This window comes from Hylobates moloch, unplaced genomic scaffold (assembly GCF_009828535.3).
Source record: "Hylobates moloch isolate HMO894 unplaced genomic scaffold, HMol_V3 SCAFFOLD_18, whole genome shotgun sequence".
In the NCBI taxonomy this organism is placed as follows: domain Eukaryota; kingdom Metazoa; phylum Chordata; class Mammalia; order Primates; family Hylobatidae; genus Hylobates; species Hylobates moloch.
Genome location: NW_026652293.1, coordinates 31,202,554 through 31,215,444, shown reverse-complemented (window position 1 = coordinate 31,215,444; position 12,891 = coordinate 31,202,554). Strand labels below are relative to the sequence as shown.

General features: G+C 42.6%; 1 long non-coding RNA gene across 1 annotated transcript in view; it reads right to left on the bottom strand.

The window, feature by feature from the left end:
* LOC116457695 (uncharacterized) overlaps positions 1–12,891 on the bottom strand; it is a 100,710-nt gene that overhangs the window by 52,661 nt on the left and 35,158 nt on the right. The gene's annotated exons all lie outside the window — the stretch shown is intronic.

Here is a 12,891-nt window from a genome sequence, read left to right as displayed (position 1 = left end):
TGGGATTACAGGTATGAGCCACTGCACCAGGCCGGCCAAACCATTTTTCCCAGGGGAAATATGGTGTTCCCGCAAGCCGCTGGCTACATTTTCATTAACCAATCAATAGATACCTTTGTTTTATGTGTGTTTCTGTTTAAAGACACCTTATTTAATATATACTGTTGATTCATTAACATTGAACTCATGGCCAACAGCACTATAACTCATGCCTGAACCAAGCTTAGCTAACACATGTATTTTCTCCATAAGGCATTTAGTCTTGTTGCACTTAGCAACACCAGACAGCGATTTAGCCCTATGCTTGGGGGCCATTTTAACAGCACAATCACCAAAAGAAAGTGCAAAAATATGAAAAATGTAGCACTAAATAGACTGCAAACATGACATTTGTTTATAGTATGAGAGCTGGAACAAGAAGGCACAGCGTCACCTGTTTCATCTTAGCTTGAAACATGTATGTCCAGCTACTGAAATATTTCTACCCTCTGCACATGCATCTGAATGATTAGGGAAGTGTCTTGAGCATAGATTTGGGGGCTACAAATAAATTTTAGTGAGTAAAATTTTCAAACACAGAATCTGTGAAAAACAGGAATTTACTACATTTTAAAAAAATCTTTTACCTTTAAAGTAGACCAGGGTAATCCCAGTATTGGGATGTATGTCAGCAAGTCTGGGAGGTCTTTATCCATTTGCTGAATGTAGGGGGCCTTCAAGTGGGGTAATCCTGGAGGCATATTTATTCCAATGTGAAAAATGCAATCCATAGTTCAAGTTTGTATATACCAAGAAGCTGAGTGGTTCAGTCCTTGTACTACTGGTACATGGAGATTGTTTTTATGACTTGAAAGAAAGAGTCCATGTTATTGGGAACATTAGGCAAATGAATTAGGAGGCTTATTTTTCAGCAGTTTTCCCTAAGGCAGTTAAGGAACCAGAAGGTATAATCAAAGTGGTCGGTTGTATCAGAAATTTCTGGAAGCACTGTGGTTGAGAGGAGAGGCAAAACTTCCAGCCTCTTATCCAGAGAGGGCCCTCACTGTCCTCGGAATTTGGGCCTCCCAAACAGCTGGCCTCTAAATGGCTGCCCAGATGGGACAGACCAGAGGAACAAGGAGCAAAACTGGGCTCTTCATAGTTTCCTCTTCTTCATTCCCCTTGGTCTGTGTTTGTAGCTTTCCACCACTCTCCTAGGTGTCACTCTTAGTTCTTCAATCATGCTTGGTGCCCCTTCCCCTTGATCCCCCTGGTTGTCAAATTCTGTCAGGCTCCACCTTGCATCTTTATTCACCTTCCCATGCTCACAGATACAAGCTTGGTCTATGCCTTCACTAATGCTCTCTAACTCTATTGCAAAACATGCCTGATCATTTTCTCTGCCTTTACCTCAACTTCCTCCAAGATAACTTCTTCCTCAAAGAACCCCTTCCTAAAAAACCTTCTGGGATTCCTGTGTATGATTTAAACTCAAACACCTCTGACTTCAAACTCCTCTACCTACATTCCTAGTTCTTTCCAAAGTAATCCCTTGCTTCTTCTAGTCCTACCTGTCACTGCTTTTCTACATGTGCTCATAAACTTTAGGCAAACTATTTTCCTTGCTGTTTTCAAAACATAACTAAATTTCCCAACTTCATGTCAGGAGTTATCCTGCACCTTCTACCGGATATATCTTCTTTCTGTATCCATTATTTACAACTATTCCCAGGATTAATGACAGTTTCCCAGTTCCCCTGCCTGCCAAATAGATGCAGTTTTCTGCTCCCCAAACCTCCAAAGCACTTTACTTTTTCCTTACTAGAATTTTACATGTTTTGCTTTACTCTAATTATTTTTGTCTATATCTTTCTTGCCATTAATCCCTACTATAAGAGCCATAAAGTTTCCTTACCCGTAATTCCTAATAAAGGCCTTGCACAGAATAGGTGCTCAATAAATATTTATGAAACCTGAAGGGCGTTTTAATTCTCCCTTGGTAACTTGGCAATTTGGTAGCCACCTCTTTAGAAAGGGAAAGAGGAAGAGAAGAGGGAATGCCAGCAGAATTTTGGGCTGGGCGCCGTGGCTCACGCCTGTAATCCCAACACTTTGGGAGGCTGAGACGGGTGGATGGCTCAAGCCCAGGAGTTCAAGACCAGCCTGGGCAACATGGTAAAATCCCATCCCTACAAAAAAAATACAAAAGTCGGCAAAGCATGGTGGCTCACGCCTGTAATCCCAGCACTTTAGGAGGCCGAGGCGGGCGGATCACGAGGTCAGGAGATTGAGACCATCTTGGCCAACATGGTGAAACCCCATTCTACTAAAAATATAAAAATTATCTGAGTGTGGTGGTGTGTGCCTGTAATGCCAGCTACTCGAGAGGCTGAGGTAGGAGAATCACTTGAACCTGGGGGGCGGAGGTTGCAGTGAGCTGAGATCGCGCCACTGCACTCCAGCCTGGTGACAGGGTGACACTGTGTCTATACATATATATATATATATATATATATACACACATACATACATACATACTTATAGCCTGTCTGTAGTCCCAGCTACTTACAGGGATGAGGCAGGAGGATTGCTTGAGGTGCGGAGGTCGAGGCTGCAGTGAGCCATGATCATGCCACTGTACTCCAGCCTGGGTGACAAAGTAAGACCCTGTCTTAAAAAAAGAAAGAAAATATAGATGTGGTAGGAAATTGTTTTCAGTTATCTGGAAAAAAGTTGCATGTCTCATTTTCTTTTTAAAAAAACCAGAACTTCTCTAAATTCTTATTTTGGATACAGAATTGAAGAAGCAATAAAGGAACTGCTATTCCAGAATTAATTTTGATGAACAAGTAAGGGGGCATCAGGATTACAAAGATGAGGAAAACTTTAGGAAAAAATAACCATGACAGCCAAAACTCCCATGTGCCAAAAAGTAAATTGTGAGTTATGAACAACCAACTTCTGAAGCTGATTCAACAAAGTTAACTGAGAATATATTTTGTACCAAGCACTGTTCAATAACTAGGAATACTGCAAAGTTCCTATCCTCATGGAACCTGCTGTTTATTGGGGGAGGGAGTAATAAACAGCAAATATGCAAACAAATATACCACATAATTTCAGGTAGTGATAAGTGTTATTGAAAAATAAAGCAAACTCTTGGGAGTTTGATTCTAGGACGAATGTAGGCTATATACAAGATAAGCTTAAAACACAGTGCCAGGAAGTAAGAAAGTACTCAAAAGTGGAGAAACAAAACAGATAAACAAAACAACCCCACATTGATGGCAGTACGTCAAAGAGACACAGCAGCAAACTGAAAGAGCTCCCAGGGCCAAAGCTGGAACAATTTGAGCAGGAAAGTAAATAAAGTAGCATTGAATTATAACCCAAGTACAGAATAAATAACCATAAGTCCACACTGGCACACAAAAATGACTGAATAAATAAATAAATAAATAATGGGAGAGAAGACAGAAACCTTCCAGACAGAGGAATTCCAAATAACACATGGAGATAATCCACTCTCAAGGAGATGGAGCTTAATTCCCCATCCTTTAAGTGTGAGCTGTGCAGGGTGACTTCCTCCAAAAAGGTACAGTATAAAAAGGGGTTGGAGGGGGAGTAACTTGAATAACTTTAGAGTAGAGAAACAGGACAAAGAATAGCTCAGGCAGATGATCAAGGTCAACATCAACAGTGATAAGTCATGTTGACAGTATGTACCCTTGATATGATATGATGAGAATGGCGCTTTCCCCCATGATCTTCCTAACTAAAACATATAACTCCAATCTAACCATGAGAAAAACATCAGACAAATCCCAATACAGAGACAATCTATAAAATACCCAATTAGTACTCCTTAAAACTGTCAAGGTCATAAAACACAAGGAAAGTCTGAGAAACTGTGGCAGTTAAGAGGTGCTTAAGGAGATGGCAGTTACATATCATGTGGTACCCTGGATAGAATCCTGGAACAGAAAATGATACTAGGTTAAACCTAAGGAAATCTGGATAAAATGTAGACTTTCATTAGTAACAATGTATGAATTATTTGTTCATTAATTATAACAAATGTATTATACCAAAATAAGATGTCAATAATTGGAAGAACCCAATGTGAGGCATATAGGAACTCTGTACTATTCTTTTTAATTTTTCTTTTTGTAAATCAAGAGCTATTCCTAAAAAATAAGTTTATTTTAAAAATAAATAAAGCAAGCTTGGGAAATAGTGGCAAGGATGGAAAGCTGCTATTTTGGTGGTCAGGGAAGATCTGTCTGAGGTAGAAACATTTGCACAGAGACCTAAATAAAATGAGGCCAAGCCATGAGTCTTTCTGGAGGAAGAGTATTGCAGGCAGAGAGATGAGCAGGTACTAAGGTGCTGCTGCAGGGGGATGTTGGCAGGGGGGTGCTGGCAGGGGGGTACCACTGCAGGGGGGTGCTGGCAGGGGGATGCTGCTGCAGGGAAGTGCTACTGCAGGAGGGTGCTGCTGCAGAGGGTTTTGCTATGCTTTTAGCATGTCAAAGGAGCAGCAAAGATGCCAATGTGTATGGAGGAGGCTGAGTGGCAGGAAATGGGGTCAGGGAGGTACTAGGGCAGGATGCTGCTGTCTTTTAGGCCATGCAAATGTGAATTCTTTTGTGGGTGAGGCACAAGGCAGGATGGCATAGAGTGCACTCCAGAGCTAATCTGTGGAGGTCTTATCCTGACTCTTCCACATGGGAGCTGTAAGACCTTGGGACAGTCATATGCCCTCTCTGACAGGTGGATGTATAATAGCTGTAGGATGCAGATCATGCCACAGCTGGCCTCACAGGAGTGTTGTGAAGACTGAAAATCTGTAAAGCACTAACATCCTTCGGCACATAATAAGTGCTGTATAAATAAGTATTTAGCTATTATTGTGTGGAAAGCCCCTGGCAAGGTTAAGCTGAAGAGTGCCAGTGGCTTAGATTACTCCTGTGAAGCCTCTCTCTATGCTCATTGGGGAGAACAGACTGGAAGGAGGCAAGAGCAGAGGTCAGTGAGGAGGCCAGAGATCAGTGGTGGAGGCCAGAGTGGCAGTGGCTTCAATGTGGCAGGGATGGTCATGATGGGGCTTCTGGATGAATTCCAAAAGCAGATTTGCCATGATTTGCTAATGGACTGGATAAAGGGTGTAAGTGAAGGGGAGGAGTAAGCTTGTCTTCCAGAACTGAGCTTGAGTAACTGAGCAAATGGTGGTGCCAATTTATTGATATGGGGAGAACTGAGGGAGGACGATTTTGCTTGATTGGTTTGTTTTGTTTTCTTTTGTTTTTTTGTTTCAGTCTGGAGAAGGATTAAGACATATTAAGAGAGGAAAGTTCAAGTTAAATGAGAAGCTCTCAAAAGTTCAATTCTGACAATATAGTTACAAAGGATTCCAAAATGGGAGAAAAGAGGACGGCATCTGAAGATGCTTACGTAGTTATAGGCTTTGTTATTTAATGAGCTCAGATTATTCCTTTAAGGCAAAAAGAGATAAAGTGGCATGGAACTGTACCCACACATTGTACCAATATCAGTTTCCTGGGTTTGCTATTGTACTATAGCTAAATAAGATGTAACCATTGGGGGAAACTGAGGGAGGGATACTCCAGACCTCTGAGTACTATCTTTCCAACTTCCTGAAAATCTATCATTCTTTCAAAACCAAAGTTTTTTTAATTACTCTTGTTAGGGAGAAGGAAATAACAGCAGATTATTTAGAGGTTTTTGCTGACAAAAAGTAAGTATAAATTGATATTGTGATGTTGCTGACAAACTAAGGCTTATGTGGCTAGGGTTAATGGAAGTGTAAAATCCCACAGAGGGATGGGAGAAGAATGACTTCATTTTTCACAGGTCAATCCACATCTGAAGTGGTAAGTTCATCTCTGGGTGCCTTCATCACTTCCAGGTTGACAAGCACACTGAATGACAACTGAACAAGACATTCAGAACTGGGCAATGCTGTCACATGAGAAGTCATTGAAGGAGCTGAAGAATTTAGCCAAGAAAATTGCAGACGCCCACAAGACATAACAACTGTCTTTAAACACTTGAGAAACTATCATTTGGGAATCAAATTTAGATGAATCTTTGACATCCCTTTAGGTGCACTTTCTTTTTACGAAATGCCAGACATATTTTTTAAAGAACATTTAGCTGCATTAAAACCTCTGATTTTAAAAACAGCTGAAGTGGAATAAACCTGGAACTTCAAAATGTTCTCCCAACTGAAAACTAACTGTTATCCGTTTGGTTTGAAATTGAGTCACTAACTTTAAGCAGGATGCACCTTCTTACCACCACCTTCAACCATGTCCTCCAGCAATGATCTCAAGAGCTATTAGGATAGATCTATGACTTGTACTTAGGGGTTAGACATCTGCCAGCCCTCGAGATGGGACCAAGAAAAAGTTTTAATTAAATATTTGCCTTGACTGACAACGAGGAGGGTATAGCACTTTTTCTATTTTTCATTTGTTCTATGGATTGAAAGGAAAATGGATTTAATACTGCAAAGTTAATATTACTTCTTCTTCATATAAATTTTTATTATATACTGCAATGAAGGTTAGACAAAAATTTTAAATGATTTGACACTTTGCTATAACAAGAAGCTATAAAAAGTATGATAATAAAACCAGTGAAAAATCTTGCAGACACTGATTTTCATATCCTGATTATAATGAAGGCCTTAACTGAGCAGTTGCACTGTTGTGTGCCTGTTCACCCTGCTGTTGAATTTTTCTTTTTCTTTTTCTTTTTTTGAGATGGAGTTTTGCTCTTGTCGCCCAGGCTGGAGTGCAATGGCATGATCTCAGCTCACTGCAACCCCTGCCTCCCGGGTTCAAGCTATTCTCCTGCCTCAGCCTCCCAAGTAGCTAGGATTACAGGTACCCACCACCATGCCCAGCTAATTTTTTTTGTATTTTTAGTAGAGACACGGTTTCACCATGTTGGCCAGGCTGGCCTTGAACTCCCGACCTCAGGTGATCCACCCACCTTGGCCTCCCAAAGTGCTGGGATTACAGGCGTGAGCCACTGCGCCCGGCCCCTGCTGTTGAATTGATCTATTTATGACCCACAGAGAGCATGAGACTAATGTATTACTTTAGTAAAAAAAAAAAATCAAAATGCTGAACACCGTTATGAACCAGCAACAAAACAGAGAACATTATTCTTTCTTCAAACAAAACCAATCTCTTGCTACACCTGGAGTAGAGAGTGTGTGTGGTCTGGTTGCTGGCTCTATGGAAAGATAAGCACAGGGAAAGATGGCTCAGTAATACAGTGAAGCCAGGGAGTTTGCACATCCAAGCATCATACTGAAGGAACTTTATATGCATTATTTCATGTAAGCCTCACTGCAACGCTATGAAAGGAGGTACCATTATTCTCATTTTACAGATGAGGAACTGGGGCTCAAGTAACTTGCCCAAAGGTACTCAACTAGAAAGTAGTAGAGGTGGGATTTTAAGCCACATCTGTCTTGAGTCCAAAGTCCATGTTTTTATCTACTATGTTCTGTGAAATGTTCACTGAATATTAAATTGTAGCACTTAGTCCATTACCCCCCACCCCACTGTCTTTATCTGGACAATCAGAAGTTCAGAAAATTGAGGATACTTGCCCAAAGCTGGTTTGCAGTAGAACTGAGGCTTGAACCAAGATCTCCTGACTCCCAGGTCAGGATATTTCTGTTGTGCCAGGGGACCATTCCATCTGAAAAGCTAAAAGCTGAGACAGGATATTTCTAAATTCTAGAAAATCACAAAGGATATAAAGTGAGTAAATTTAGAATCTTCCAAAACCCAGCAGTATAAAAATAACAGGACTAGGAACCATTCTGGAAGTTTGAGAGAGATGCATTTACGAGAGAGAAGTGTGATGGCGCACACATGGTAACGAGCCTACAGGACTCACCATCCCTAAGAAACTGCACAGGCTGAGAACAGAGATTCAATCAAAGTGTTAGGTTTTACTTTTATTTATTTATTTAACACACTATATACCAAGCTCTGTGTTAGGTGGTTGTTACAGCCTGAATTGTGTCCCTCAAACATTCCTATGTTGAAGCTCTGACACCCATATTCTCTCAATGTAACTGTATTTGGAGACAGGCATTAAGTTAAAATGTGGCCATCAGGGTGAGCCTAATCCAGTTTGGCTAGTGTCCTTAAAAGAAGAGATATGTGCACATGTACCCTAAAACTTAAAGTATAATAATAATATAAAAAAAGAAGAGATAAGGGCACACAAAGGTACACTAAGGGTGCACAGAGGAAAGACCATATGAAGACTGTGAGAAGATGGCCATCCGAAACTCAAGGAAACAGGCCTCAGAAGAAACTAACCCAGGATGGGCACAGCAGCTCACACCTGTAATCTCAGCACTTTGGGAGGCCAAGGCAGGTGGATCACATAAAATTAGTCAGGTATGGTGGCACACACCTGTAATCCCAGCTACTCGGGAGGCTGAGGCAGGAGAATTTCTTGAATCTGGGAGGCAGAGGTTGCAGTGAGCCAAGATTGCACCACTGCACTCCAGCCTAGGCCACAGAATGAGATTCTGTTCCAAAAAAAAATAAAAAATAAAAGAGAAAAATAACCCTTCCAACATCTTGATCTTGGACTTCTACGCTCCAGACCTGTGAGAAATAAATTTCTGTTGGTTTGTTTTTATTTTTATTTTTTCTGTAAGTTTCTGTTGTTTAAGCCACACCATCTGTTGTATTTTGTTAAGGCAGCCCTTGCAAACTAATACAGTGCTTTATAACTATAAGCTCATTAATCCTTGTAACAACCTTTTGATATAGGGACTATAATCTCCATATTACAAATGAAGAATCTGAGGCTTATAGCGGTTAAAAAAATTTCATCAGTGTCAATCACAAGTGGCAGAGTTGAGATAATTGTGAGTGACAGAAACCTAAGAATCCTAATTCAAGGATGTCTGGGTCCTATCTCCCACCTCAGCAAGCAGACTTCAAGACAAACACTCTCATACACCTCTTTGCTTAGCGTTTCTAGAACAGGTAGCTGAGTCCACTCACTAGTGTGACTATGTGTAGGCTTAGAAAATGATTGAGGAAGGCACCCTTGAATAGCATATAACATAAAGGTCAGAGCACTGGACTGGGCACCAGAACATCTGGGGTCAAATCCATTTCCTAGGGATCCTCTAATCTCATGTACTCTTTCTGTTTTTTGAGATGGAGTCTTGCTTTGTTGCCCAGGTTTGGGTGGGGCTCACTGCAACCTCCGCCTCCCTGGTTCAAGTGATTCTCCTGCCTTAGCCTCCCAGGTAGCTGGGATTACAGGCTCCCACCACCATGCCCAGCTAATTTTTGTATTTTTAGTAGAGATGGGGTTCCGCCATGTTGGCCAGGCTAGTCTCGAACTCCTGATCTCAGGTGATCCACCTGCCTCGGCCTCCCAGAGTACTGGGATTACAGGTATGAGCCACCACTCCTGGCCTCTTCTAATGTATTCTTGAGCAACTTAATCTCTAAATCTGTTTTTTAACCTACATAAAAGGAATAAGCTGCCTAACTTTTGGTGTTGCTTTAATTACATTAACATTTCACCAACCTTTTGGTGTTGCTTTAATTACATTAACATTTCACAGCATTCCTCATGCTGTATTAAAGCTGTCTTTAGTATCATTAATACTTAGCACAGTTTCCTTGCATATAATTGGCCCTCAAACAATGTTGAAGGAGTCCATATGGAAGTTCTTAGCAAATTGTACAAACGTAAGCCTTTGATTAACCCAAGGAAAAGCCACGGTGTTGCATTTTTTTTCTTTCAGCCCTGGTCTCTAAAGGATGGAAAGAGATGAGTCAAGAATCAAAATCATATGAAAGGTCACCACCGTCCAAGGACCCAGGTAGCTTCAAGAGAGATTACAGAGCAAAGGGTCATGACCGCCTGCTGAGGAATAGGGTTCAGGCCTTAACCTGACAGTTTCCATTCTTCAACTCTCTCCTGTGTCTGGTAACAGTTGTCCTCATATCACCCTCATCTGTAATCTACTGCCTTTTCCCAAGAGTACTTAATAGCAGTCAATCAGAAAAAGGCACCGGAGGTAGCTCAGTGAACTGGAACAGAAGTCTTTGTTCATGATTTTTACTGGGGGCAGCCCTACATTCCTTTCCCCAAGAGCCACAATGGGTCCCCAGGACCAAAGAGTCCACCTTGCCTTTCTGACCCACCATTCTTTCAGGGGAAGAGAGATGCTACACCCAAAGTAAACACTCAACACTTTCTCGTTGGTTCAGGGGGTGTAGGATGCACCTCTAGCAATCTAGCCTGTATTAGTCCATTTTCACACTGCTGATAAAAACACACCCGAGACTGGGCAATTTACAAAAGAAAGAGGTTTAATTGGACTTACAGTTCCACGTGGATGGGGAAGCCTCACAATCACAGTGGAAGGCAAGGAGGAGCAAGTCCCATCTTACACGGATGGCAGCAGGCAAATATAGAATGAGGAAGACGCAAAAGCAGAAACCCGTGATAAAACCATCAGATCTCATCTCGTGAGACTTATTCACTACCATGAGAACAGCATGGGGGAAACTGCCCCCATGTTTCAATTATCTCCCTCTGGGTCCCTCCCGCAATACATGGGAGTTATGGGAGTACAGTTCAAGATGAGATTTGGGTGGGGACAGAGAGCCAAACCATATCATATCCATACTGCCAGAAACAAAAGCAGAATGCATGCATCCATTTATTTATTTGTTTGTTTATTCATCAGTTCATGCATTCATCAAATGTTTGTTGAGTGCCTTTTGTGTGCCAAGCACTGTTCCAGTGCCAGGGGAACAGCACAGTCTAAAACAATAAGCATTCCTGCTCGCACAGAGTGCAGTCATCACTGGGAAGTGAAAATAAAATCAATCAGTGGAAGATGGAACTTGTCCGGTGTGACAAGTGTTACGGAGAAAAATAGACCAAAAAAGGAGGGTAGGGAATTCTGGGGTAAAGACATAAAGATAAAAAGCAAGATAAGCAAACATCTGAGAGAAGAGCCATCCAGGAAGAGGCCTGGAGCTGGGAGTGCCTGGCATGCTCTAGAAACACAAGAGGCCAGCAATGCTGAAGTAGTTAGCAGTGAGAGAAGTCAGAGGGTTAGCAGGAGGCCAGACTGGAGAGAACCTCGCAGGCTTCTCCTCTGTGATGGGGAGCATATGGGGGTTTTGAGCAGGGAAGGAATCTGATCACAATCATGGTTTTACAGGGCCTCTCGGCCTGCTGTGTTGAGAACAGGCTGGGCAAGAGGAAGGCAGCACAAAGGCGGAAGCAGACCAGACGGGAAGCTGTTGTAATAATCTAGGAAAGAACTGATGATGGCTTAGAACAGGGAACAAAGTAGTCGAGGCAGGGAGAAGTGACCAGGTTCTGGAATGCATTTTTAAGACAGAGCCCACAGGCTTTGCCTACAGTGTGTTGTGGGATATAAGAGTAAGAGAAGAGTCCAGGAAGAATGTAATTGCCATTCGCTGAGATGAGGAAAACTATGGAAGATCAAGTTTGGTGGATGGACGACCCAAGAAGCACATTTGGTGATGCTTAGCTTTGAGATGACTTTAGATACTCAGTTGAAGATGGTAAGTGGGCTGTTGAATACATGAGGCTGACATTCAGGGGACAGGTCTGAGTCAAGGGTATAAATTGGGAATGGTCAGTATTTAGGTGGATCCCGCTGCCATAAGGCTAGACAAAAACACTGAGAGTAAGTGCAGGTAGAGGAGAGACTGAGCCCAGGACAGGCCACCAGTAGACACCAGAGCTGAGAAGGAAGTAGCCAAAGATGAACTAGAAGGAACAGGAGGGAGGCAGGAGGAAGCCAGGAGAAGGTGGGCCCTTTTTTCTCCTCACTGCTGCCTCGTTAACCCTCATTTTGCCTTTTTTGCTGTCACTCCACCTCTGTCAGCTTCACCTCTCTCAGATTCATTCTCAGGTAAATAAAGATGTTTTCTATCACTGTGCATGAGCCAAAATAGATATTTACTAGGTAAACATTATTCCTTTAATTGGGCGATTCTTAAAAAAAAAAAAAAAAAAAAAAAAGGCACACAGATCTCTGTTCGGTGTGTTCATTACAATACGTGGATCTGCTGGAACACCAAGTTACCCAGCTCCAAGGGCTCCGTGGGCTCCACGGTCAGCCTGCCAAATGGTGTTGAAGAGATTCTCATGATTGTTGCTATTGTTATTGTTCAGAGAGGCTTCAGCCCTTGGGGCAGCCCTCCCTCCTTCCCTCTCCCACTCCCCACCCCCTGATCCAGAGGCATGAATGCTCTCATCAATTCACTTTGGTCCAGCTGCCAGGCTGGGGAACAGATGTTGCATTGTTAACAGGAAGGAGAAAACAAACAGCTCCACTCTCCTGTGTTCTCCCGCCCTCCTCCCCCATCCTCCTTTCAGTCCCCTGGTGAAAATGGGCAAACAATGTTGGGGAGAGGACGGGGGTCCAGTGAGTAATGCCCTTCTCCCCGCCAAGGCCGAGCCACGGAGCTCCTGACTGGAGGCACACAGAGCGTTCTCCCGGGCCCTGTTTACAGAGGACATAAGCTGTGTCAGCTGAGCGGGCTTGCTCGTGGCTGGTGACGTGAAGATGTTCTCACTGAGCAGAACATTGAAAGAAGACAATGGCCCTCTTCTGCATGTGGCCCCAGTGACAAATCTACCTGCATTTTAAGGGCAACAGCTATGACCAAAAGACCAGCCCAGGGCAGAAGGAAAATGTTTCTTGGCTGAACTCTATCTCTGTATGTCTGATCATTTCTCCTCTGGAGGCTTTTGAGAAATGGGGAGAATTCCTTTCTTCCCTAGAGAACACAGGGTAAGAGTCTCCTGCCTTTTCTCTCACATGTCACGCAGACC